This window comes from Urocitellus parryii, unplaced genomic scaffold (genome assembly GCF_045843805.1).
Source record: "Urocitellus parryii isolate mUroPar1 unplaced genomic scaffold, mUroPar1.hap1 Scaffold_40, whole genome shotgun sequence".
Classification (NCBI taxonomy): domain Eukaryota; kingdom Metazoa; phylum Chordata; class Mammalia; order Rodentia; family Sciuridae; genus Urocitellus; species Urocitellus parryii.
The window spans coordinates 2,563,020-2,588,876 of NW_027553586.1; the positions used below are offsets into that span (position 1 = coordinate 2,563,020).

Consider the following 25,857-nt stretch of genomic DNA (forward strand, 5'->3'; position numbering starts at 1 on the left):
AAATTGATTTTGTTTTAACCTGTGAGTGTGATACAAAAAAAAAAAAATGTAAACTTGTGGACCTAGTTACCAAGACCACTTATCCTCCTAAGCCCAGACATGAAATTAAAGTTTGGCTTGAGCTAGTATTATCTTCAAGTTTTCTCCAAGTTTGTCCATGAACTCAAAGGTATTCAAGTAGTCAGAACGCTGTACGCTAAAAGGAGAGAAAAAAGGAAAGATGGAAATTTAGTTTGTTTCTAATATTGTAGGAGGTAGAGAAAAAATTCCTAAAAACACTATTTAACATAGTATTCTATCTATTTCTAGAAGTCAACCGATTAATATTACCAAGCAACAAGAATACAGACAATGGCTATGTTTCCAGTTCATAGGGCTGACCCAGTCTTGGGCATCCTGCAGTGGAGGCTCAAAAACATTCACAGTAGGTTCCATGCCATGTAGCTTTGAGGTTGAAACTATCAAAAGTTTCAGTTTAGACTAATCCAATGAGAGCAGACTCATCCTACTCCTTAATTCTTAGAAATAATAAAACCTGTTGAGAGTATAGCCATGCCTTTACCTACATTCTCATTCACCGTTACATGTTCTTAAAAAAGCTTAAATGCTCTTGTTTCTATCAGTGTTTTATTTAAGAAAAACAAAAAAGAATGGACTAACTGACATAATCCTGCTGGTACATGCCCATCAAATAGGCTGCAAAGATCCTATAGATACTACATATACTCTACAGATTGGAACATTTCAAACATTGTATTCTCGATGGAAATTCAAGTTAAGAAATTTGCAGTGATTGAGTATATGCACTTTATTTGGGTGTACTGAAATCTCTGAGGATATACCAGTTGGGACTTGGTATTAGTGTTAATTTTTTCTAAAATTTCTTAAGATGAGTCCTGGTAACTAACTCTGACTTTGAGAGAGTTATCTGATTAGCAGCTAATGCAATGGAATACTGGTTACCATGTCCTCAGAAAAGCCCAAGGCAATCAATGCACAGTAAGTTCCACTGTACTGAAGGTTAGTGGAACTTAAGGAAGTGATAGTAATCAATGAACATCTTATACTTGCGCTACTTATTTGTCTCATTTGTAAATTAAAGAAAATAATGGGATGGAATTAGCTAGACTCTGAGTTCCCTTTTTTCCTAATTGACTATCATTTTCTTAAAATTAAATAAGTTGTTCATTCAATTATTGTTAACTAGATCAGCAAATTATAGCCCAGCCATAGAATAAATTTAGCCTGTAGTCTGGTTTTGTACACAAAAGTATAATTGGCAAGTTGCTGTATCTATGCATCTTTGTATTATGTATGACCACCTTCCTGCCACAACAGTAGATGCCAAGTTTAGTATTTGCATAGTTCCCAAAAGACTCTATGTCCCACAAGCTAAAATGTAGCTGGGCTTGGTGGCATATGCTTGTAAGCCCAGCTACCAGAAGATTGAGGCAGGAGGATCACAAATTCAAGGCTAGCCTGGGCAACTTAGTAAGACCCTGCCAAAAAAAAAATCCTAAAGATATAGCTCAATGATGGAGCATTCTTGAGTTCAATCACCAGAACCCCCCCACACACATACACATACACAATCTGAAATGTTTACTGTCTGACACTACATAGATAATGTCTAGTGACCCCTAAAAAGGATGATGAATATCAATTTACATAATTACAAAAAACACTGGTGTTTTGATGCTGGTGAGGGTAAATGGCAATCTGACCACAGAGTTCAGGGCATCTTATACTTACTTGGGTAGACCTTTAATGCAAGCAGCCAAGTCCTTGGTCATAAAGCCAGCCTCAATGGTCTCAATGCAGACTTCTTCCAAAACCTTTGCAAAGATGCCAAGTTCATTATTGTTATCCAGCTTTGCCCTGTGGGCTAACCCTCTGGTCCAGGCAAAAATGGAAGCTAAAAAAAAGAAACAGCCATCCCAGGTCTAAGAATTCCCAAATCTTTCACAATTCCCCCAAACAGAACATTTAAAAAAATTTAGGTTGTGGGTTTTATTAGATGATATCCATATAGGGCAGAAGTTTTAGGAAAGCTGGAAATACTTTCCCAAATAGAAACTACCCCCCCCAATACCCCAAACCCCAGAGGAAAGGGACCAGGGGGTGGTGGGAGGAGAGAGGGGGAATGTGCTATGAAGTGATATTGGCCAAGTTTTGTTGTTATATTTTGTGCACGTACAATATGTAACAACAAACCCCACCATTATGCAACTATAATGCACTAAGAAAAAGTGTGGGAAAAAACACCTACATTTTAATGGTATGGTACTAGAGCTTGATGTTTAAGGCATTTCTGTCTTAGAAAAGGGACCAGGGGGTGGTGGGAGGAGAGAGGGGGAATGTGCTATGAAGTGATATTGGCCAAGTTTTGTTGTTATATTTTGTGCACGTACAATATGTAACAACAAACCCCACCATTATGCAACTATAATGCACTAAGAAAAAGTGTGGGAAAAAACACCTACATTTTAATGGTATGGTACTAGAGCTTGATGTTTAAGGCATTTCTGTCTTAGAAAAGGTCTCTATATCTTTTGTCTACATGTCTACATTGGTCTCCTCTTTTTAGGCTGCTATCTCTTTTTAAAGTGCTGACCTTGACACCTTGTTGGAGGCATCTATCCATGTGACTTTTAGATGTGTAGCCTCCAGTGACATTTCACTGCTCTAGGGACAGTTGATACACTTGTTGATAATATTCTTTTCTGTAAGGTATACTCTTCTACAAAATAGAAAAGCACATTTTGAGAACATTATTAAGCATGTTAAAATAGCTCCTATTAGTAGAATTCATTAGCTACTTGCTGATGACTTTTCACACAAAACACTGAGTAGCCTAAGGAATGTGCCTGAGTTCCTCTGGAGATCTCCTTTGGAGAACACTCTCTTGTCAGAAATCGATGTAGGAGTAGACACCATCTTACCAATAGGATTGGTGGACGTCTCCTGTCCTTTCTGGTACATGCGGTAGTGGCCCGACAACCCAGGCCACTCACTTTATTGTTCCTTCTTGCCTGAGTACACTCGGTTTTCATAATATCACCGGAGGGAAAATGAATGCAGGAAAAGGGGGTGACTTCTGGACCAGGTAGTTGGCTACCTGTTGGACATTTTAAAACTTCAAGGAAAAAAAGGATGAGGTGAGTTTAACCTAAGACTGGAGCCCGCAGTGTTAAACCCCTGCTTATTTCCTCTGTGACCTTGAATAATCCACTTCCCCATCTAAACTTAATTTCTTTATGTGTCAGAAAATGAATGATGGATCTGGGTGCTTTGTAGCACTACCATTTCATAGTTTTACAACTAAGGACTACAAAATCCCTCTTCCCAAACTATAGATCTACCATGGAATGACCTCAGGGCTAGCAGGCTCCATCTACCTTCACCTGCTGCTCTGGCTCCTTACCTTGGGCCACGGAGTCTGACTGCACATCACCATCATAGTTTTTACAGGCTCAGATGAAGCCTCCCTCTGATTTCATACCTTGAGCCACCATGTCATCGATGAGCCTATGCTCATACCAGATCTTTTGGGTTTCAAATTGGGATTTGTACTGCCTAAGAAACAAGAGAAAAATTAGAACAATTAAAAAAGAAGTTGGCTTTTCAGGGCTGTCATCTGCTTCTCCCAAAGGCTTAGAAGGGGACAGGGAGCAGCCTTTTCAGTAGACAGAGCACAAATGTGGGACTCTAACACAGGCTAAATCTCTGCTCAAGCATTCTCTGGCTATGAAACCCCAATTTGGCCACCTGTCACACCTTGCAGGAAAGGTGTGATACAGTAGGCTGACCCAACTATTGCTTTAATTTCTAATTTTCAATATAGTACTGATCATATTCTTGAGACTTAGAGTCTTTTAAGAATGTAGCAAAGGAAGCTGAGTATAGTGGTCTATTCCTATAATTCTAGCAACCCAGGAGGCTTAGGCAGGAGGATTGCAACTTCTCAGCAATTTAGCAAGACCCTCAGCAACTTAGCAAGACCTTGTCTCAAAATAAAAAATAAAAAGAGCTGGGGTATAGGTTATTAGTAAAGCACCCTTGGGTTCAATCTTGGTGCTGAAAAGAAAAAATAATATAACAAAGGGAATAAAAGATATTCCAATGACATGATATCATTCAGGAAACTAGATGTACTATGGGACAGTTTCTAGGCTTAGTACAGATGGATAGTTGGAAGAGGGAATCAAAATGCCTTTGGAAAGATTTTTTTTATCCAGAAAAACTGCATCTGAACTGAAGAGTTAACACAGGCTCACCTCACAGGTTGTTGGGCCCGAGGTTGTTATAAATTTATACTTAAGTTCAAAAGACCATGTAAGGTAGAGTTTCAATCATTACAATGATTTTTAGAAGGAAGAAAATGGGCCTGACTCATAAACTGACATATTTGTCAAATCAGAACTTTCTATCACTAACAGGGTTCTTTAGTCAAATACTAAACAATCCTGGCTCTGTGAAAAATTAAGGATGGGCCCTGTTTTAGAACATGTTTATTTTCCAAAAGCAATTTAGAGTGGTTTTATTTCACTCCTGCTAAATCTTAGTTTTGCTCTTATCTAATTTAAGGATTATTGAAGATTTTCACTTGATTTGTCGCAGAATCAAAGGGATAAGGAAATGCAAATTCTATACCATAAATGCCAGCTTACTTGGAAACAAAAGAAAGAAAAAGGAATAAAGAATGGCAGTTACTTGTCATATATCTCCTGAAAGATGTCTTTAAAGCACCCATCATATTTCTTCAGAATAGTGTTTTTGGTGCTCAGATACAAAGGCCAACCCTTAGAGCCATTTGGAAGGAACTGTGTGCAAAATCTTCAATTGACTTGTCTTCATTGTACATTCCCATGGCAACTCCACCACCCACTGCAGGGAGCAATGAGAGAAAAAAAGAAAGTAAACGTGGGATAGCTGGAACGAGGTTAAAGGAATCTCCACAACCAAAATACCAATTCTTGGCTCCCCTGGCTGAGCCTAGACTTCAAGTCCCTGGCAGTCTTCCAAACTGAACAGTTCAGGAGTTTTCAAGGGACAGGATAGGATGAAAATCAGTTCTAGATAAGAATAGTCTAACTTGTTTTGGAAGGACCACGGAAATAAGAAAAACATATGGTCCTCAGGATCCCAAAGATACTGAAATACCAAAAACTACTAATATGGGGGCTGTGGCTATGGCTCAGCGGTAGCACACTTGCCTGGCATGTGTGAGACACTGGGTTCGATTCTCAACACTGCATATAAAAATAAATAAAATAAAAGTCTAACAACAACTAAAAAATATTTTAAAAAACCTGCTAATGTGACAGAAATATACTCACAAATGGGCAAATAATTTTGAATTTGTTTTTTATGTACTTTAACAATTTCCAACATGTATTTTGAACTTAAGGGTGTACTCAGCCCATAATTATTGAGAGAGATTTGCATTTTAAATACGAAATGAAAATTCTTGTAATTTTCAGAAGGATACTGAGCATGCCTACTGCAATTGGTGGAAATAATTACGCTACATGTAATTATTCATGTTTCACAACTTTTATTAGTTGAACTCTGTTATTACTGAAACTTGAACCCATACCAACTCCCAGGGTGCTGAAACTCACAGAAGTAGATTCTATTAAGATGACATTATTTAAAGGAGGTAAGGAAAAAAAAAGATATATAGGTGTTATCTTTTTTAAAAATTTGTTTGTTTAAATTTTTTAAATTTGTTTGTTTCAATGAGTACTTTCAGCAACTTTTGGGTGGGATTGCCCTAATGAAACTTTGAAGCTGCCAGGGAAGAAAAAAAAAAAAAAAACAAATGTTTCACTTTCACAGGATAAATTCCCAGAAGGGCAAGGAGAAAATCTTAGCAAATAATGCAACCATTTCTAAATACAAACCCCACCAGAGCAAAGGGCAGGATTGCATGACAGATGATTTGGGGCTATTAATGTTTAATTTATACCATTTGTGCATAAGATATTCCTGCAAATCTTCCCTCCATATTTTAAGACAAATGCACAAATGTCTCCTTGTCATTGCCTATATGCATTTCCAGTTAAGTGACTAACCCCTTCATGCCTTATTCATGCCATGGGAGGGTATGGAACCAACTACTTTTTAAGTTAGATTTTTGGTCCGTAGAAGTGTAGAATTGGGTTATATTTTTAGGCAGTCACATACTAATTTTGAAAAAAAAAACAGTAATAATGTTTCTAAATCATTTGTTTTTTTTAAAAAAGAAGATGTAGCTTATGATGGACTCATACATACCTTCAAAGTTATGTACCAGGTATGTCACCTTCTGGGTTCCATCACTTGGTGTGTAGGTTATCTCTACTTTTCCAGGCCCAGGAATGACAAAATCAGTTGCTCTGTACTATGTAAGTAGGAAAAAGGTATTAAGAAAAGAAAAATATCCCAATAGGAATTATAAGGAAATATATATATATATATATATATATATATATATATATATATATATATCTGAGAGAGAGACAGAGAGACAGAGAAACACACATGAGCACAAGAGCACACCAAGATAAACAAGAGAATATAGCTTGTCCTTTTTTGTTGTTGTTATTAGGGATTGAATTCAGGGTGCATAACCACTGAACTACATTCCCAGTCTTTTTTATTTAATTACTCTGAGACAGGGTCTCCCAAGTTGCTGAGGCTGGCCTTGAACTTGGGATCCTCCTGCCTTAGCTTCCTGAGTTGCTGGGATTACAGGCTACCACATCTGGCAGATCTTTAAAGAGATAGAAACGAAGATAGTCCAGAGTTCCTCTAGTTAGTGGTAATGCACATTAAAAAGTCATTCAGTATTTATTAGAAGGCTACCATGTATGTGACAGTTTTATGGGCATTGATACAGAGAACACAGAGAATAACACAAGATACTTTCTTTAGGAAGCTTACCAACCTAATAAAGACAATACTAAGTGAGAAGTGACAGAGAGTTTTCAAATGTCAGAAAGAGTCATAAACCTATAAATCAATAAAAATGCTGCAGGGTGATGAAGAGATACGACCTGGCCCATGGGCTGAGGAAGCTGTCCTGCAGGGAGGATTATAATACTACTTGTGCTGAAAATGATGATAGAGCTGATGCTTTGTCCTTATCAAATGCTTTAAGATGATGTCATTTGATTCTCACATCAATCTTACAAAGATGTCAGTGTGATATAATGAAAATAATGCATCCTGAGTCCAGAGACTTGGGATCATTACTTAGACTTTCAGGGCTCAGTCGTTCCAGTTATCACTTGTCCACATGAAAAAAATCATCTGGAAGCTGCTGTGACAGTTGATGAACCCCCCCCAAATCCTGTTCACCTCCCTCATGAGCATAAGCCATTCCAGTGGAGAAATATGCCTGGTACACATGAGGTGTTCACAAGTCATTCGTGCACTGAAACTTACTCAAAGACTTGGGTTAATTGGGAGACTTGGAGTTAGGAATTAACAAACACCAGCCACACCTATAGGTTTATAGTAATACAGTAGGTAAAAGAGCATTCAGATAACAAAAAAGATTAAATATCTATTCTACAAAGAACACTTATGACATATAAAGTCATTCACTATGGGTTGCTGATTTGTTTCCATTTCTCAAAAGGAAGAACTGAGACATCAAGGCACTATAAATGCTTTGCATAGGGTTTATGCACATTTACACAGCAAATCAACCTGGCATTTGAAAATTTTAATCTTGACTTTAAACAACAGAATGTCCATTATTACAAATGACTGATGCTACAATTAAAAAAAAAAAGACAGACTGAATTGGTAAGAACTGCCACCTATGTATCCTTGCTTGGGACTCTGGTACCTGTGTGGGGCCTGGCCAGGATGAAGGGACAGTATGAACCACAGGGTGGAACAAAGTTAACCAACTCCTTGGGGACTGAGCTGGCAACCCTGTCCCCAGAAATATCTTCCCTGGCCACACCGTTTACAGGGATGACTACATAGAAGTGTGAATTTTGGATTTTAGCATTAGGGAATTCCTGTTTTTAAGGTTCTTGTAAGACATAAGCTTCTTTCTATGAAAATCTGAAACCTGCCTCAGCACAATTTGGAATTCGTTTAATTGGCAGCTTTTCTGCTTAACTTGGCAATGAGTCTATTTGTATAGAAATACAGAATCCATTTTTGGTTTTCAAGTAGGAAAAAATGTTCTAACTAGATTGCTTTTGAATACTAAGCCAGTTATCATGTTTAATATCATATTTGGTGGTTCTCAACCCTATCTGTACATTAGAATCACTTGTGGAACTGATTCAAAAGCCTGAATTCAGATTTCAGCTGGTGGAGATGAAACTCAGATATTAGACAAAAACCAAAAAGGTAAAGCTAAACCTAACCAAACCAATGAATCATTCATAAGTGGATCTTATTATGCAGCCAGCATTGAAAACCACTGATCTGGTTGGATCATATGATACTACTAAAAAATAAAAAAAAAATAAAAAACAATTGGCCATTTGTGTGATATTACTAACAAAAGGATAAAGAAAGAAAAAAACATGTTTGGCAAAAATCATGTGTTGAGATGGGTATCTACAGTAAGTTTATCTGTATTTACCTCTACCTAAATGTGGGTAAATATACAGCTATACATATTAGAATTTCTAAATTTTGCAACTTTGCTTAATGGGTGTAGACACCAAAAGATAAGGATAAAAACCCATATAAATCAGAATTGCTGGGTCATGTAAAAATATATGGAAAATTATGCCCAAATGACTTACTTGGTCCCCATAAGCATGACGGCCTATGATGATGGGTTTTATCCATTCCACTCACAAGTCGTGGGATATTTTTGCAGATAATTGCTTCCCTGAAGACAGTGCCACCCAGAATATTTCGGATAGTGCCATTTGGTGATTTCCACATTTGCTTCAACTTGAACTCCTCAACCCTCTTCTCGTCAGGGGTGACAGTAGCACATTTGATGCCAACATTATACTTCTTTATAGCTTCTGCAGCATCCTTGGTGACCTGGTCATTGGTGGCATCAAGATTCTCTATGCCAAAGTCATAGCTAGAAAGGGAAAAAAGTATCAATACTTCAGGAAAATAAATAAGTTATAATCCATGACCCCACTGGTGACAGGCAGAGGTTGCTATGCAGAACATAAAGGCCTCAAAGACACCTAAATCTGTCAAGTTTTAGCACTGATGTATCCTAAACATAGAAGATGACTGACAATTCAAGAAGGAAGTAAAGAGTCAAGAGAACTAGGCTAGTGGGAGCTGTCTATCCGGAAATTGAATGGAAAACAATGAACTCTGCCAAATTGCCCCCTATTTTTCACCATCTTGAGGCAATAACAACACATGAACAACCCTTTGGCATGGCTTCCCTCTATATAATTAGCATACAAGTTAAACCTAAGCACTACCTAATTTTCCCTTAGTAAATATTGTGCTTGAAAAATAAAGGGGTGGAAGGCTTAAAGGATGTTTTGTATTCTGACATTAAAGTGGTGAAGGGTATAAAGATTACTGTTGTGCAAAAAATACTAATGACTGCTTCATTTATGCCAGTTAGTCATAAGGTGAACCTTCCCCTAATTCTTGGGCAAGTCTCTATGTTCTGGAAACAAGCCTGCAGTTTATTGGATAAGTAGTAGAACCCATCAACAGTTTCATATGCACCAGAAAGTTTTAGCTCAACGTACACCAACACCCATACTGCAGGTCATTCAGAGCTGAATGAATGTTGGCTGTTCATGGAACACAAAAACATGATTTTATGGAAAGTAGTAAAAACAAAATAATAGAATAACTTATTTTGTTCTCTAAGAATTTAAAGTTCTTCAGCTCTCAAAAATTGCTAAACCAAATAGTCTCTAGATTTCTGTTCTTAGTTTTCACATCTTCTTTCCTTAGATATCCCAACTGCTGATGCAAACACAGAAATAGCAATCTTGATTGATTCGCAAATAAAAAAAATGTCTAATGCTTCAACTTTAGATAATTCACATAAATCTAACAAAGCCATATACTTTCTTATCTTCCTGCATAGAAAATGCTGAATATAGACAACGTCTAATCCCAACTCCACAAGAAGGATGGCCACAGTTTTCATGTTCCTAAGTATGATTCTCATCAGAAGAATCTACCAGAAAATTAGTGGATTTCCTGCTTCCCTTAACATTTCTAAAAGAAAAGAAGAAATAAATAGCCAGGACCACTACTGAGTCTTCATAAAAACAACAACAACAAAAACAAAATAAAAAATCAAAAAACAAAATCAAAAACAATCAATCACTATACTTCTTTCAAAAAGAAGCAGAAATAACAGCAATTTTGGAACAATTTAAAACTTATTTGAACTTGCAAGAATTCTTTAGTTTGTAGCCACTGACTTTTTTTTTCTGCCTAGGCATAAAGACACCCCTTTAAAAGGCCTTATGAGTCTATACTAAAGAGGCTAGCATTATTATTCTGGACCCTGTAAACCCCTGCAAGTTCACATAATGTCATGCAAAGTTCTGAAAAAGGAGAGAGTTTGTGAGATGCTTCTTCAACCCACTTGGAAACTGTTTTTATGCTCTGTTCCCTGTATGTTTTGTGGACTCCTACAAGCACAGTCTTTACACCACATGGTGGCTGCAATACAGACATTCTAAACCAAAGCAAGTTAACGGGTCCTCAGGACACATTCTGAATACTTCTGGATGGAGGCAGACACTTAATTGTTGCCAACAATTTGTCTGAAACGTGTTGCTCTATATTGTACTCTACCAGGCTTTAGCCACTTCACCTTTTTAAACATTCTGCCTCTACTTAGTTTGAATGCTCAAAAACAAGAGCTGCTTATAAAAGACACAAGGAAAAAATGAGAGAATTACGAACATACTTTCACATCTGCCCCCAAACACTGTAAAGACGGGGCAAAGAGACAAAGATGACCTAAGGGAACTGGGGCTTGAGGTGGGTGTCTCAGAGAACCATGAGGGTTCTTTCAGTGCAGCAGCTGTATGAAAGGGTGAAAGGTCAAGAATGAAAAGGAAACATCCACTGACTGATTAAGAGAATGATAGAAAATTGAGATTGAAAGGATAAAATTTACTTTACTATTTTTTACATCCTCTCGTTTTTTTTCTCTTCCACAAGTAATACATTGTGCTACTCGTGGGCACTGATTTATTACAAATAAAACCATCACTGGAATCAAGGTAAGAAAGCCCTCAAAATTTGTTCCCCTTATGATTCTTGAGTTCTAGATAATGATAAATCCAGTTTTTCTACTAGAATGTTAAATTAGAAGGTTCATTAGGTATATTTAAGCCTGTTCACAAAACATGGCTACATCTATTTTTAAAAGCCAATTGCACCCTGAAATAACTTAGATTAAACTTTCTGAATCTGCTAGCTTCATGGACGAATAATTCATTTACCTATGCAGATCCAATTCCACATAAGGAAAAATGAGTTTTTTTTTTTAATCAGTTCCCAAATGATTCGTGTCATTTCATCTCCTTGCATCTCTACCACAGAACCACCATGGATTTTTTGGGACATTTTTACTTCAATAAATCTAAAAAGAAGAACAGATTGGATATATGCCTTGTCATTATTTCATTATAAAGTGGAAATGAAATATAAACAATCTTGTGACTACTAAAAGAACAGTTCATAATAGTTCTTACATGCAAAGCAAATAACAATTATATTTACCATCAGAATCGAGAATTTTCTCTGTATAAAGCATTGTGTTGTGTTCTTTATATGTGGTTTGTGTCTGCCCTATTAGCCCTATAAGATGGAAATTGTTTAACCATTTTACCTTTAGAGAAAACTAGCTTTGCCCAAGGCCACCTTGCTAAAGGGTAGGGGTGTCTGACCTTGTACATGTCCTTAATAATGCAATCACTATTCTCAACTATTGGTTTGTCTTATGAAATGAGATTATTTTCACAATATCATCCTATTTGAACATATTTATCCAATTCAATTCCTCATTTTATTGGGCCCATAAGATGAGCAGAACAGCAGGTGCTAGTATTTCTCCTAAAAGGCTATTTTGGTGAAAATAACTACCATTGAGGAGATTCAACTGGTTCTTATGACCCATATTCCAGATAACTTCAGAAGTGCAAGACAAAGAATTCCTGGTGGAACTGTGCAAGATAAAGAATTCCTGGTAGAACTCTGCTTTCCTAGAGTCAACACAGGCTTCAGAGATGTGAAGCTAAATACAAAAGTGACTTCTCAATTAGAGAAATCTGAATAGGAAAGGTCCTCTGCCCAGGACCCAAGCATGTCCCTGTCTTGTTCTTCAGTATCCTAACTCCTCCATGGTTCCTCTGGCCCTTCACAGGCGAGGATAAACTACTAGTGGGTGGGATGGGGGAAACAGCATTGTTTTATTGTACCCCCACATGCCATTTTAAAAAATGGCATGTGGGGGTACAAAATACCAATTAATCTAATCCCATAAAGAACAAAGCTGGATCCTTTGGAAGAAATGAAACTGTGAGCCTTCAAAGAAGACCATGGTTTACGCTTATTCCCGAAGAGACACAGGCCTTGAGCCTGCTAAAAGAATCTGTTCCTTCTCATGACACTTTAATAGAAAGTTTGCCCAGCAACACAACTGCAAATTACTTTTAACCCCTTAAGTTAGAGTGAGGACTGAAAAGTCAGGAGAAATCAATTGAAAAAAAAAAATAAATACAAAAATAAATAAGAAGATTAGATCAGAAGCTGAAAAACAGTCTCTCTTGAACAGTTGAGCTAAAGCATTCTGGCCTTTAAATAAAAAATTATAATACTTAATAAGCTGTAAACCTTAGTTTCTTGTGATAAATAAGGATATAATCCCAACTCCAGGCGCACTTTCACTTCTCAAATTTGTAGTTCTAGATTCCTGCTTATTAGTATTCAGGAGGCTCCCTATATCTTACCAGGGAACTTAGAACTCAACTAGAATAAAAGAAATGAGCAAACTTGTGGATGAGTTAATTACTTCTATCAGTAATTTCAAGAACATTTTATAGTATAGCTTTAAGTGTATGAATCTGTCATGCTTAATCCTACTTTCATACCTGTCTTTGCTTTAAGACATAACAAATAAAAGCAGCCGCAAGCTTATCTTGGTTTTGATAGTACATTTTCATGGCCATGTTCTTACACAGTATTATGCAATAGTTAAGACTGGGCTATTTTTCCTTAATGGCAAATACAGTTAATAGATCAGACTCTGTACTTAAAATGTCAAAACTAAGTAACAGTTTTTTTTTTTTTAGTTTCCTTCTCAGTGAATGCAAACATACTCTCTGTAATAATTTTTCTATGTGTTATAATGCATTACTGAACATTTTAAGTTTTCCCTGCATTAATTATCTATTAAATTTTTACCATCTTTCAATAACAACAACAACAAAGAATTATTGTTACTACAATGTAAGGCATTAGTGTGTTTCTTCTGGATTTGATTTTAATGCCCTGGGCTTTAGATCTCACTGGATTCACTGAATTCTTATACCTCTCTGGTTTTCTGTCTCCATCCAACCCCAACTTCTGAAAGAAGGGCTGTTTCAAGCCCAATAAATGAACAGCCACCAGTTCATTTATTGAATCTGAAGGTAGTTGAATTCCAATCTCCTGACGTACTAGTGTAATTCCAGAAAACAAACTTGGAATAATAATACAGGGTAGTTCAAGTAAAAAGAGCCACTTGCTCTATTTTATTTTTGTTAACCTCAAATTTTTAGCCAATTTTTAAAGGCTATGTTTAAGAACTACAATAATTGCTGGCCAAATATAGTCTCTTGCAGATCAGAGAAGACGCTAGGCTAAAAGAAATAAAGCAGTTTCAATTTATCATTGGAAATATTCTTGACTCATTCCATTGCAGTATCTTAGCTTGCCCTCAAAACTAATTAAAGGCAGGATCGCCACATCAAAGAAAGTACAGAAGAAGAGAAATTATGAATTCTCACCTTTACAGTGAACGGACTTCTAGTCACACCAACTCCTCTCAATCTTGTGGACTCAACTGCAGTTTATCTCCTAAAACACAACAAAACCGGGAATAGAAAGTCTTAAAACACACACACACACACACACACACACACACACACACACACACACACACGTCAGGTGGATTTAGCTGTTTTTAATACCAGTCAGGCTGCCTGATTTATCTGGTTTAAAGTACAGTGCTGAGTATCCAGAGGAGCAAAGGGCAGCTTTGGGTCCACGTCCACCTTCCAAATAAAGGTCGAGGGAGTACAAATCTTTCTACGTGCACACATCTGAGGGTGCGTCCGAGGTGTGTCCCTGGTCCGTAGTCTGTTAGCTGGCCTAGGGGTTTGTAAGTCCTCGGTGACGCTGTGAGCTTGCAGATGTCTCTGTGGACGTTGTGCAAGAGGGCTCCAACGGAATCTGGACGGGTTCCTCTTTCCAGATTTCCACTCTTGATGTTCCCTATCGGGTGCCGGGACCTTAACACCCAGACACTTGGAGCTGGCGGAGTAACGCCCTCCTAGAACTTGAAATCCCGTCTCAAGGGAGGAATGCTTTCCCGACCCCCACCGCGCCCCGGGGTGTCCTAGGGAACTGTCTTCGAATTCAAACCAGAGCTCCGCCCCCTCGCGCCCCCAGGCGGACGCAGCCTATGTGCCACTGCCAGTCCCTCGCAGCCTGAGTTCGCTGTCCACGCCCAAGTCCTCAGCTTACACCCTTCTTTGCACCCAGTTCCCCACTGTCGCATGTTTTCTTCCTATTATATCCAAGACGGTCTTCTAAGCATCTTTGAAACCTCCTACAGCAAGATTTTCCTTTCCGTATGCAGATCTGGTCTTCCACTTGTCACTGCATCCAACTTCCTCAGCGCCCAATTTCTTTCTCCCATGCCCGAGAACAGGTTTCCCTATCTCCAGCACCCTCTTCTTCCTTTTTTCCCTTTCCCATGCTGAATACCTGGATTTGTCCCTACTTGAACTTAGGCCTTGCCGCTAAGTTCCTCCCTCCATAGCCGAGCTTTCTTTCTTTTCCACATTCCAGCCTTTTATGAATTAAAGCCTCCCACAGCAGCCAGGCACCTGGGCCGCCCCTCAAAGCCTGAGGTTACCTGCAGGGGAAGGTACGTTGGCGAGCAGCCGGAGGCGCCACAGTTATTCACACGCTCAAACTCACACTCACACACAGGTAATCCTCACTGGGCCCAGCTGTTTCAGCCTGTGACACCATCTCTGTACAGATCCAGGGACCAGTGGGCGGGTCAGGGCTTTTCCTCTTCCCGGCTTTTGTCCCCTCCCAAGCCCCACCTCCTCAGCTCACCTCCCGGGGCCCCGCCCCTGTCTCCAATCGCCGCCTGCCAGCTCCTCGGGTTGGGCGGGGCCAGGGCCCAGATAAGCTGGGGCTCAGTACTTGGGGCGACCTCCGTGTCCTCCTGGTGGGGGAAGGGGCTTCCTTGGAGCTGGGATTCCTCTCCAAGCCCAGCTGCCAAGGAACATGAATGCCACCTGCAGGCCGGGGAGCTGGCCGCGCTGAGGCTGCAGCAGCCCGGCCATGTACCAATCTTGAGCACTGTGAAGCCTGTTTTCAGGTCCGCAGTAAAGGCACCCAGACCAGCACCTTGGCGGGTTCCCTACCCGCTGCTGCCGGTTGGTCTGTAGATTGTAATGTGCCTTTGGAAGGAGAGTGTTCCAGCCAACATGGGGTTGCTTTGGGGATGCCAGAATGCAAAGGATGCAACAGATATAAAAGCAACCCTGCCTGCCTCAGTAAATAATTTCCACCACAACCAATAACGAGATCTTTAGGGTTTTATGCACCTATAATTTCAGTTATTACCATATACTATAATAAGCCGCATTTACAATTTGCATTAAAACATAATGAAAAAGATGATTATCCGGGTTCCAAGGTAGCTGCTCTAAAGATGTGAAGCCTTAGAAAACAGTGGATTTTTTTAAAAATTCCATTTCCTCCAGAGATTCATTTTTGTATGTGTATTTCTTAGTCTAGAAAACATGGGAAAACAGTATTTTATATTGCTATTTGTAGGATAATAGCATGATCAAGAGTCAATGTTAGAAATTTTATTTTTTAAAATAATCTTTCATTGGATTATAATTGACAAGCAGGGCAAAATGCTCAAGGTGCATTTTGGACGCTAGAGGGCACTAGCATTTTTCCCACAAGAAAAGGGAGAAGAAAGCAAAAACCGAGCCAATTTATTAGTTTTTAATATGGATTAACGGATGTTAGCATCCACGTCTACTTATTCCTGAAAAAATGGTTATAGAAGAGTGTAAGGGTGTATCTGCATCTCAAATCTCAGGTCTTTGGTCACCTGAGATTGTAAATTTTACTCCATATCACATCTGGTTCACGTGGTTTATTATCCCTTGCTGATTATTAAAAGTAAGCAATCATACCCATTCTTATTCAGGGCATACTTCAAGTTACCTAAAATAAAGTTTCATAAAAAATGTTGGTAATGGGCTGGGGTTGTGGCTTAATGGTAGAGTGCTTGCCTCTCGCGCATGAAGCCCTGGGTTTCATCCTCACACCACATAAAAATAAACAGGGATGGGGATGTGGCTCAAGCGGTAATGTGCTCGCCTGGCATGCGCGGGGCCCTGGGTTCATCCTCAGCACCACATAAAAAAAAAATGTTGTGTCCACCGAAAACTGAAAAATAAATATTAAAACATCCTCTCTCTCTCTCTCTCTCTCTTTCTCTCTTTAAAATAAATAAATAAAAATAAAGGTATCTAAAAAATGTTGGTAATATATGAGAAAAATGAGGTAAAAATAAAATAAATATAGGATATTATTCAAAACCACGGTGAGTTTAATCATAAAAATATTCCATTAAATCATAAACATTTGCTAGAGAAGGGCTGCAAATTTGTCTCAAAGTCAATGTGATAGGAAAGATGACATGGGAATCTCATAAAACAGTGTTTCTTAGGCCACTAATATAGGAATGAGTAGATTTCAGGTTGACTTTAAATATTATTTTCTTGTAGATTTCAGTTTGACTTACATTAAAATATTATTAAATATATATTGAAAAAATTAAATGTAATGCACCATATGCTGATAATTCTTACACAACTTTAAAATAATAAATCTATAGACAAAATGGTTAGAAATAAAACTATGAAACAATAAATTACCATTAATAAAATCAATTAAATTTAACAATGGATGTTTGACTGAAATTAGATTGCTGATAGAAATGTGAATATGAAGCTCCCTGCTTACATGCAGGCTCTTTTGAATTGAACAGGCCTATTCTATTGGATGCCACATTATGATTAATTTAACCCACCACTTTCCCCAATTTGGTTAATATTGCATACTTTGACATCATTTGCCTTTCATTTGGTCAATAAAAGAATCTAAATATTTTAATAATATCTAATGCCAAATACTGTCATAAATACAAACTGAAATCTGGGTTATGTAATCTCTGTTAGGATTTGGTTATGAGACTATCATTAAGATAATGAGATTCTCGTAAATATTCAAAAGCTGTTATTTTTTCATTTTGCTGATCTTAGAGAATATGAGTAGGGCTTGATCACTGCTTATTCATGAAGATTAAGGGAGAGACAACAATGAAGGTGACTTCCTGATTTAGAGTTTGGGTGACAGGATACCCTTCAACAAGGAAGAAATAAAGATCGAGTTACAGATTTGATAACCAATATAATGAGTTAAGTTTAAAGTTTCTTGAATTTGAAATGCCTGTGGGACAGCAACATGTTGATGTCTAGGAGGCAGTCATCTGTATCTGGAGTTCAGGAGGGATGTCTGAGTTGAAGAGGGAAGGAAATCTGGTAATCTTTAGCATATACTGATAATAGCTGAAAACAGCTATCATTCAGGAGTACAGAATCAGAAGAAAGCCTATCTCAGTGAGAACTGTGAGGAATACTCACATTTTTAAGGGCCATATAGAAGAAAAGGAGTTCCCAAAGTAAATGGGAAGAAAAATCTGGGGGGCAGTAAGAGAATCAGCAGAGTTTTCATGTCATGCAATGTTTTCAAAAAGCAGGAAATACCACAAAGAGATAAGAAAGACAATCTGAGAATAATTTTGGCAAGCAGAAGGACCTCATGAATGCACATTTAGTAGAATGATTCTAAGAGTGATTTTGATAGAAATCATAATAAAAGAGTTTAAAGTATGAATGGGAGGTATAAAAAAGGAGACACAAAAAACTTTTCAAGGAAGTTGATTGTGCCACTTCTATTCAAAATGCTTTATAAAGTTTTAGTAAACATAATTTTCTGTTGCCTATATTACTTACATATCATTTGTCTTGGTTAGAACAAATTAGATCATCTTAATTTCTTGTCATTTATGTTAGTTGTGTTGTTTCCTTTTATTTCTTCATTTTATTGTTTAAATAACTATGACAGATATCTTTAACTTACCTTTTTAAAAACAGTTGAATCATTTCTTTAGGCTACATTGCTAGAATTGGAATGAATGGATAAAGGAATTTTTAAGGCTTGTTAGATCTACCAAATCATTCTATAGAAGGGATATAACAATTTATATAGTTATATAAAGGGTAAAAGGGAGCTAATTTTATTATATCCTAGCCAGAACTGAATTTCATAATTTTAAAAAACATCTTTGCAGCTAGGTGCCATGGTGCATGCCTGTGATCCCAGTGACTTGGGAGGCTGAGGAAGGAGGATCCCAAGTTTGAGATCAGTCTCTGCAATTTATGGGGACCCTATCTCAAAATTTAAAAAAATAAAAAGAGACAGGGTCCCATTGAATTGCTTAGTGCCTTGCTTTTTGCTGAGGCTGGGTTTGAACTTGCAATTCTCCTTTCTCAGCCCTCCCCCAAACAAACAAACAAACAAATAAATATTATAAATAGAGCTGGGGATGTAGCTCAATGATTGCACTTCCCCGGCATGCACAAGGCTCCAGGTTCAACCCCTAGTACTGCAAAAAACCAACAAAAACATCTTTGCATTACCTATTGAAGTGAATTAGAGCTCTTTGTACAGAACTGACTGACTCCAGGCCACTGGACAGGGAAGTTCAAGATAAGCCTACTGGTCAAAAATTAGGAAGTGCTTTCAATGACAAACAACAGCTGACATCATACTCAATGGTGGAAAGTTCTAAGCTTTTCTTCTAAGATCAGGCAAGAATGCCTACTCTTGCCACTTCTATTCAACATAATATGATAGAGCAATTAGGCAAGAAAAAGGAATAAAAGGCACCCAAATTGGAAATGAAGACTTAAATTGTCCTTCTTTGAAGATGACTTGATTTTACATGTAGAAAACCCTAAAGATGACATAAAAAAACTGTTAGGAATTATGAACAAATTTGACAGTATTGTAGGATACATCAACATACAATGATCATTAGCATTTCTCTTTACTAACAACAAACCCTCCTGAAAAGAAAATTTAAATAGTCTCATTTATGACAGCTACAAAAAATTAAATACTTAGGAATGAATTTACTTAAGAAGATGAAGGGCCTGCACACTGAAAACTACAAAACATTGATGAAAGAAATTAAAGAAGACACAAATGAATGGAAAGACATTCCATGTTCATGGATTGAAAGATTTTAATATTGTTAAAATGTGCATATTACTTAAAGTGATCTATAGAGTCAATCTATATCAGTCAAAATTTTGATGACTTTTTTTAAAAAACAAAAATAGAAAAACAAAGCAATGCTAAAATTTGTATTGAACATGGAACCAAAAAGGCTCCGAATAGCCAGTCATCTTGAGCAAAAAGAACAAAACTGGAAGCTTCACACTACCTGACTTCAAAATACAGTACAGAGTTGCAGTAACAAAACAGCATAATACTGGCAAAGGAGCAGACACAAGACCAATGGAACAGAATAGGTAGACCAGAAATATATGACTTTGGATGTTTAGTATTATTTATGGTAAATGGGTTATTCAGAAAGTTGCCAAGAACACACTATGGGAAAAGGGCAGTGTCTTCAATAAATGGTATTGGGAAAACTGGAGGTCCATATGCACAAGAATGAAAGTAGGCCAAGTGGATTAAATATCCAAATATAAGATCTGAAAATGTAAAACTACTAGCAGTAAATGTATGGGAAAAGGTCCATGTCATTGGCCTGGGCAATATTTTTTTTGGTTATGACCCCAAAGTTTAGGCAACAAAAGCAACATAGACAAATGAGCAACATATGAAACCAAAATGCTTCTGCAAAGCTAGGCAAACAATCAACAGAACAAGAAGACAAGCTACGGAATGAGAGGATATTTGCAACCTTGCATCCAATAAGGTGCTATTATCCAAAATATACAAGGAACTTAAACAACTTAATAATAAAAAAATGAAAAACACAACTATAAAATGGGGAATGTATGCGAATAGAATTTTCCTAAGATAGCATACAAATGGCCCATAGATATGAAAAATGCTCAATATCTGGCTCAGTGGTAGAGCACTTGCCTATCATGTGTGAGGCACTAGGTTTGATTCTCAGCACCACATAAAAATAAATAAAGGGCCATCAACAACTAATAAAATATCTTTTAAAAATGCTCAATATAACTAGCTATCAGAAAAAATACAAATTATAACCACAGTGAGAGATACCACCTTGCACCTGTTAGAATGACTATTATCAAAAGATAAGAAGCATTGCAGAGTATGAGTAAAAAAGGGAAGCTTGCATATTACTAATGTGAATGTAAATTAGTACACTCATTATGGAAAACAGTATGGAAGTACTTCAAAAAATTTAACATAGAACTACCATATGATTCAGCAACCCCACTTTTGGGTATATGAAATCAGTGTATCAAAGATATATCTGCATTCCTATGTTAACTGTAGCATGATTTACAATGACCCAAATTGAAATCAATCCAAGTGTTCATCAGGCAGGGATGGATAAAGAAAAAATGTGGTATATATGCATAATGGAATATCAGTGAGTCTTAAAAAAATCTTTGTGATAATAAAGATGAACCTGGAGGACATTAAGTGGAATGAGTCAGGCACAGAAAATTGATTAGCATCCATATTGATAGTAATCAATACAAAGAAAAAGCTATTTTCAGCAAAATGCAACTAATATATGGGGAGAAATATAAATATAGTACTATAACAATAGTCAATTTAGCAAGAATTATAAATGGAGGCTCAGATGAGTTTTCTGGGAGGATATTTACACAAATCATCTCTCTACAGATAAAATTCATCTGGAATGACTTTGGATGTTTAGTATGAGGTCAGAATCTAAACTGATTTCTCTCCCCACCACCAAATTGTAAACAGTTTTTCATCTTTTTTTCCCCACAGATTAAACTGTAAGTGAATACAGATATTGGACTGAAAAATTTATTGAGGACATGGACTATAATCATGTTCATAGTTAGATCCCTAGAGTAGTGCCTACTTAACAACACACATTGTTGGTGACTCAAAAATGTTTGTTACAGGGTCTGGAGGCACATGCCTAGAATTCTAGGTATTTGGGAGGCTGAGGTGGAAGGATGGAAAATGAGTCCAGCCTGGGCAACTTAGTGAGCTCCTATCTCAGAATTAAAAAAAAAAAAAACATTAAAAGACTGGGGATGTAGCTCAGTGGTAAAGCACCCCTATGCTGGAGAAAAACAGTTTGTTGAATAGATGTTTTATTATTATATTTTTTTTAATCATACATGGAGTTTCTATATACATTAAGGTGTTCTTGTCTAGAATGACTACTCTATTCATATGCTCTCTGGGTCTATTTTGTACTTTATTTTAGGTTTATGAAATATTAATATATGGTGGACTGATTTAAGAAAGTTTTTTTTTGTTTGTTTGTTTTTCTTCCTAGAAGGCAGAGACTTGAGCATGTTCATAGGCTGAGAACAAAGAGTCACTGGGAAAAGATTGTTTGAAGATACAGTGCAAGGGGCTGGGGATGTGGCTCAAGCTGTAGCGCGCTCGCCTGGCATGTGTGCGGCCCGGGTTCGATCCTCAGCACCACATACCAACAAAGATGTTGTGTCTGCCGAGAACTAAAAAATAAATATTAAAAAAATTCTCTCTCTCTCTCTCTCTCTCTCTCTCTCTCTCTCTCTCTCTCTCCCTCTCCTCTCTCACTCTCTCTTTTAAAAAAAAAAAAGAAGAAGATACAGTGCAAGATACCAGGAACAGGAGAGTAGATTGGGTGCCAGGAGGATTGAACTGGGAAAGAGCAGACCTCTCTCTACCAGAGAGGAGGGATCCAGGTAGGCCAGGGTAGAAGTGGATATGTGGATGCAGGAAAAAGCTGTGGCAGGGGAGGTTAGGTTGTTAGGCATTGCACCCAAAGTAACCTTGGCTTTTTCACTTGGTTAGATAAGATTCTCTAGAGAATGCTAGTCAAGGTAATGTGTGTGTGTGTGTGTGGCACCGCAGTAATGAAGAATGACAAGGGGAAGCTGAATATACTCTCTAGAATGATTGCTGAAGGGCCCAGTTGAGGGTAGTGACCAGGTTTGTATTAGGACAGATTTCTGTGGTACTCTCTAGCAGCTGAAAAGATCATCTCAAAGAAAGCTTGAATGAGGATTTGCCAAAACTCTCTGAGGAAAAGAATCCCCAGAATTGAATAAAAATAGAACCTCCCTTTATATTTCTTTCCTTTCTGTGCTCCTCTGCCAAGCCCCACAATTTCAGTCAGCAGGTTTTGGTATGTTTTCTACCGAACCAAAGTGACGATCCAGCTAGCCTTAGCATCTGCAACTCAAAACCTGAATGAAAAGCTTAGAGCCAACATCACTAACTCTGGGTCAGGCACTCTGCCAACCGCTTTTCATGAACTGTTTTACATAATCTTAAAAAAAAAAAGTATGTGAAGTGGGTACTGCTATTATTAACTCCATTTTACACACCAGAGGTCTGAGGCCTGAAGAAGTTAGCAATTTTTCTACGGGAATATGCCTAGCTATGGTCGGAGTCCTGCAAGTCTGACACCGGCGTCCTCGCTCTCACCCACTGATCAGCGCTACATAAGTCAAAGTCCGGGTCACGAGAACGCCGAGCACTGTAACCCATTAAGAGTGCTCACGGTGTGGAACACATACGGTAACCGCGGCCCAGCCAGCACCCGTCTGGTGCCCAGGACACCAAGCACGCATCCAGTGACCCACACACGTGACGCTCAAGTGCGCCGTGATCCTGGCTTCCTCAAAAAAGGCGGAGGAGGCCTAGCTTTGGCCAAGTGATTCCAGACGACACTCTCTGGGCTGGACTCTTTCTGCCTGAGCGTCTGATCCGAACGTCGTGTGGGCGGGGAGGAGGGGGCGGAGTCGGCCCCCAGGAAAGAATGCGGATTGGTGGGGAGGAGGAAAGGGGGGGCGGAGCCTTGGGGAAGGGAGACGCCGCATCTACCGCATCTACCGTGTAAGCATCTTCGCTTCCTGCCGCAACAGCTGCGCTCCGGGGCGGGCTCCCTGCACCTGAGCGGGGTGAAGCTGGGGTTGGGGTGGAGGGAGGCCGGCGGGGCCGGGGCGGGAGGCCCAGATAAAGGAGAGGCCTGGGGTGTGGCCAGCTGGGGCTGATAGTGGGAAGAAGGCCGGCTTGGGTGCTGTGCGGGCCAGAGCAGTGGGGGAAAGCTGAGGTGAGGGCGAGAGATGGGGCTCCTTCGCTGGGCTGGGCCAGGAAAGGCCAAGAACCTGTCCCAAGCATTAGCTGGTCTTCCTAATTCCAGGCTGCCCTAAGTCTGGGGAGTGGAACGGGAGCCGAGTAGGGCACTTCTTGAAGAGGGTTCCTTGAAACATTTGAAGTTCCCTTGCACCTCTTTTAACCTTCATGCCCGAACTTATTTAGGAGGAGGAATGCCCACTCCTCTTCCCTTTGAGTGGACGAGCTCTGGTCCATGTGTCAGAGGTACATCATTAGGCTGGAAAAGAAAGTTCATAAGCTACAGAACTGGTAACAACATTGGGCTTTCAAATATGCGTATATCTCCTTAAAAGCTTGTTACTGCCATTAAAGGCGATTTTATTTCAACTCAAAGTGTTTTGGGAAGACTTGGTTTCCAAATTAGTACTTCCCTTTCTTAAAGAATGTTCTCAACAAAAGGATGAGAATGAAGTGGGTGGATACTTTTAGGAATATGGGGTCTTCTGCCTAGTTTAGAGTTTGTTGTTATTAAGACATTCAAGAAATATGAAAAATGCTAGAATTCTGTATCAAGCAGAATCGGTTATTTCTGTGTATCTGTGTATAATATGTTAAATTATTAAGATGTTAATTCCGTGCATTCATTTAGTAAAAATTAGTACAATGACAATACAGATAGTATTTTGGCATATTTGCAGTATTTTATTTCGGATTTATTTGAATCTCATTTTCTGCCTCTCCAAAAGGTCCTACTCTGTCATTCTTACAAAAAATATTCTTAGTTTTCTTTTTCTTGAGTTTGGGCAGGTTGACTCCTCTGAGAGGCAAGACTAATTTCCTGGGAACTGCCTCTTTCTTTCTGGAAAGAGTAATATGGATCAGTTTTGGTATTCCTTTAGTATTTTTGTTGGCAAAAATTGAACAACAACAACAACAAAACTCTTTGTTGGTGGAAGCCAACACTACTAGTATTAAACTGTCCTGCATTATTAGATAAAATTTGAGTATTTAAAAAAAAAAACTACTTAGAGATGACTAGGCTGATACTTGGATATTCTAACTAAAATTTTGATATTGGCTGATAGAGCAACTTATTTCCTACGTTTAATACCCCATAGCCTACTGATTAGCTTTACTAACAAGGTAATATGCGTATACTACACTAACCTTGAAATGGAAAGAGGTGGAGTGCTGGTGATACATCAGAGGTCTTTGAGTAAGTAGATAAATACTTCTAATTACCTGTCAGGAAGGAGTCCTAGTTTTTATAATAAGCAGTTATTGAGTTGTCAAAAAATTAGAGTTGTAATGTAGTTTTTTCAGGATCCCAATATCATGTAATTATTATTGATAACTCCATGTGATTGTATTTATGTTGTAGAGACAATACTTGCTATATTTTAATATTCTAATTTTTTATCTTCATATCTCCAAAACCTAATAAAAGTTTCATGTTTAGTTGATCTTTAGAAGTAATTCAAGGTAATTCTAAGGCTCTTTATGCAGGTTTTTAACTCTGCTTCTGATATTACTTTTGTGAAAGTAGAATATAGGTTGTTTTCTGAGGTCTGAGGTTGCTATTGTCATCATGTACTTCATCTCTAGTACTCTTTTAAAAAATACAGAACAAAAATTTGAGTTTGTACTTAATCAGTCACCATCTTATTTTCTAAGTCTTGAAGCTGGAATATGGAGTGTCATGATACTTTGGAAGGATTATTAACTACTTTCCCCAATAGAAGATGATATTAAAGACTTTTCCCTTTTTCCTTCCTCCTCCTGTTCTCTCATTTTCCCCCCTTACTCTTTTTCTTTTCCTCCCTGCCCCAGCTTCTAATAAATATTTATTGCCAAAATTCTGTTTAAGTTAGTGGTTTCATTTGTGCTTTAATTAAAAGTCAATTAAATTATAAATAAAGCAAAGTCTTGAGTAGTCTTGAGTAGCTAGAAAATAGCTTATAGGCTAGACTTGGAGGTCTGTGAAAAGCTACAAAAATAATTTCAATCTAAAGAATTTTGTGGTGAGATTAGATGCAGGTTCCCAAACTATCTTTGTGACCTCCCCCCAGGAAAGTTATTTTAGATTCAGAGTACCTTGGTTGCCTTGAAGATAAAAATGTAATGAGGACTGCTTTATGTACCTTCCAGGATTGTAAAAATAAAATGAGATGGTGCATATGATTTCAGAGAAGCAAAGCATTTACAAGAGTGTAATGTCCTCTTTTTAAAAGTGTAAAT

The 25,857-nt window shown here is 38.1% G+C and overlaps 1 pseudogene; it reads right to left on the minus strand.

Moving 5' to 3' along the window:
- Window positions 1–91: 91 nt before the first annotated feature.
- On the minus strand, window positions 92–15,200 carry LOC144252278 (isocitrate dehydrogenase [NADP] cytoplasmic-like; annotated as a pseudogene).
- Between the last annotated feature and the right edge of the window lie 10,657 nt (window positions 15,201–25,857).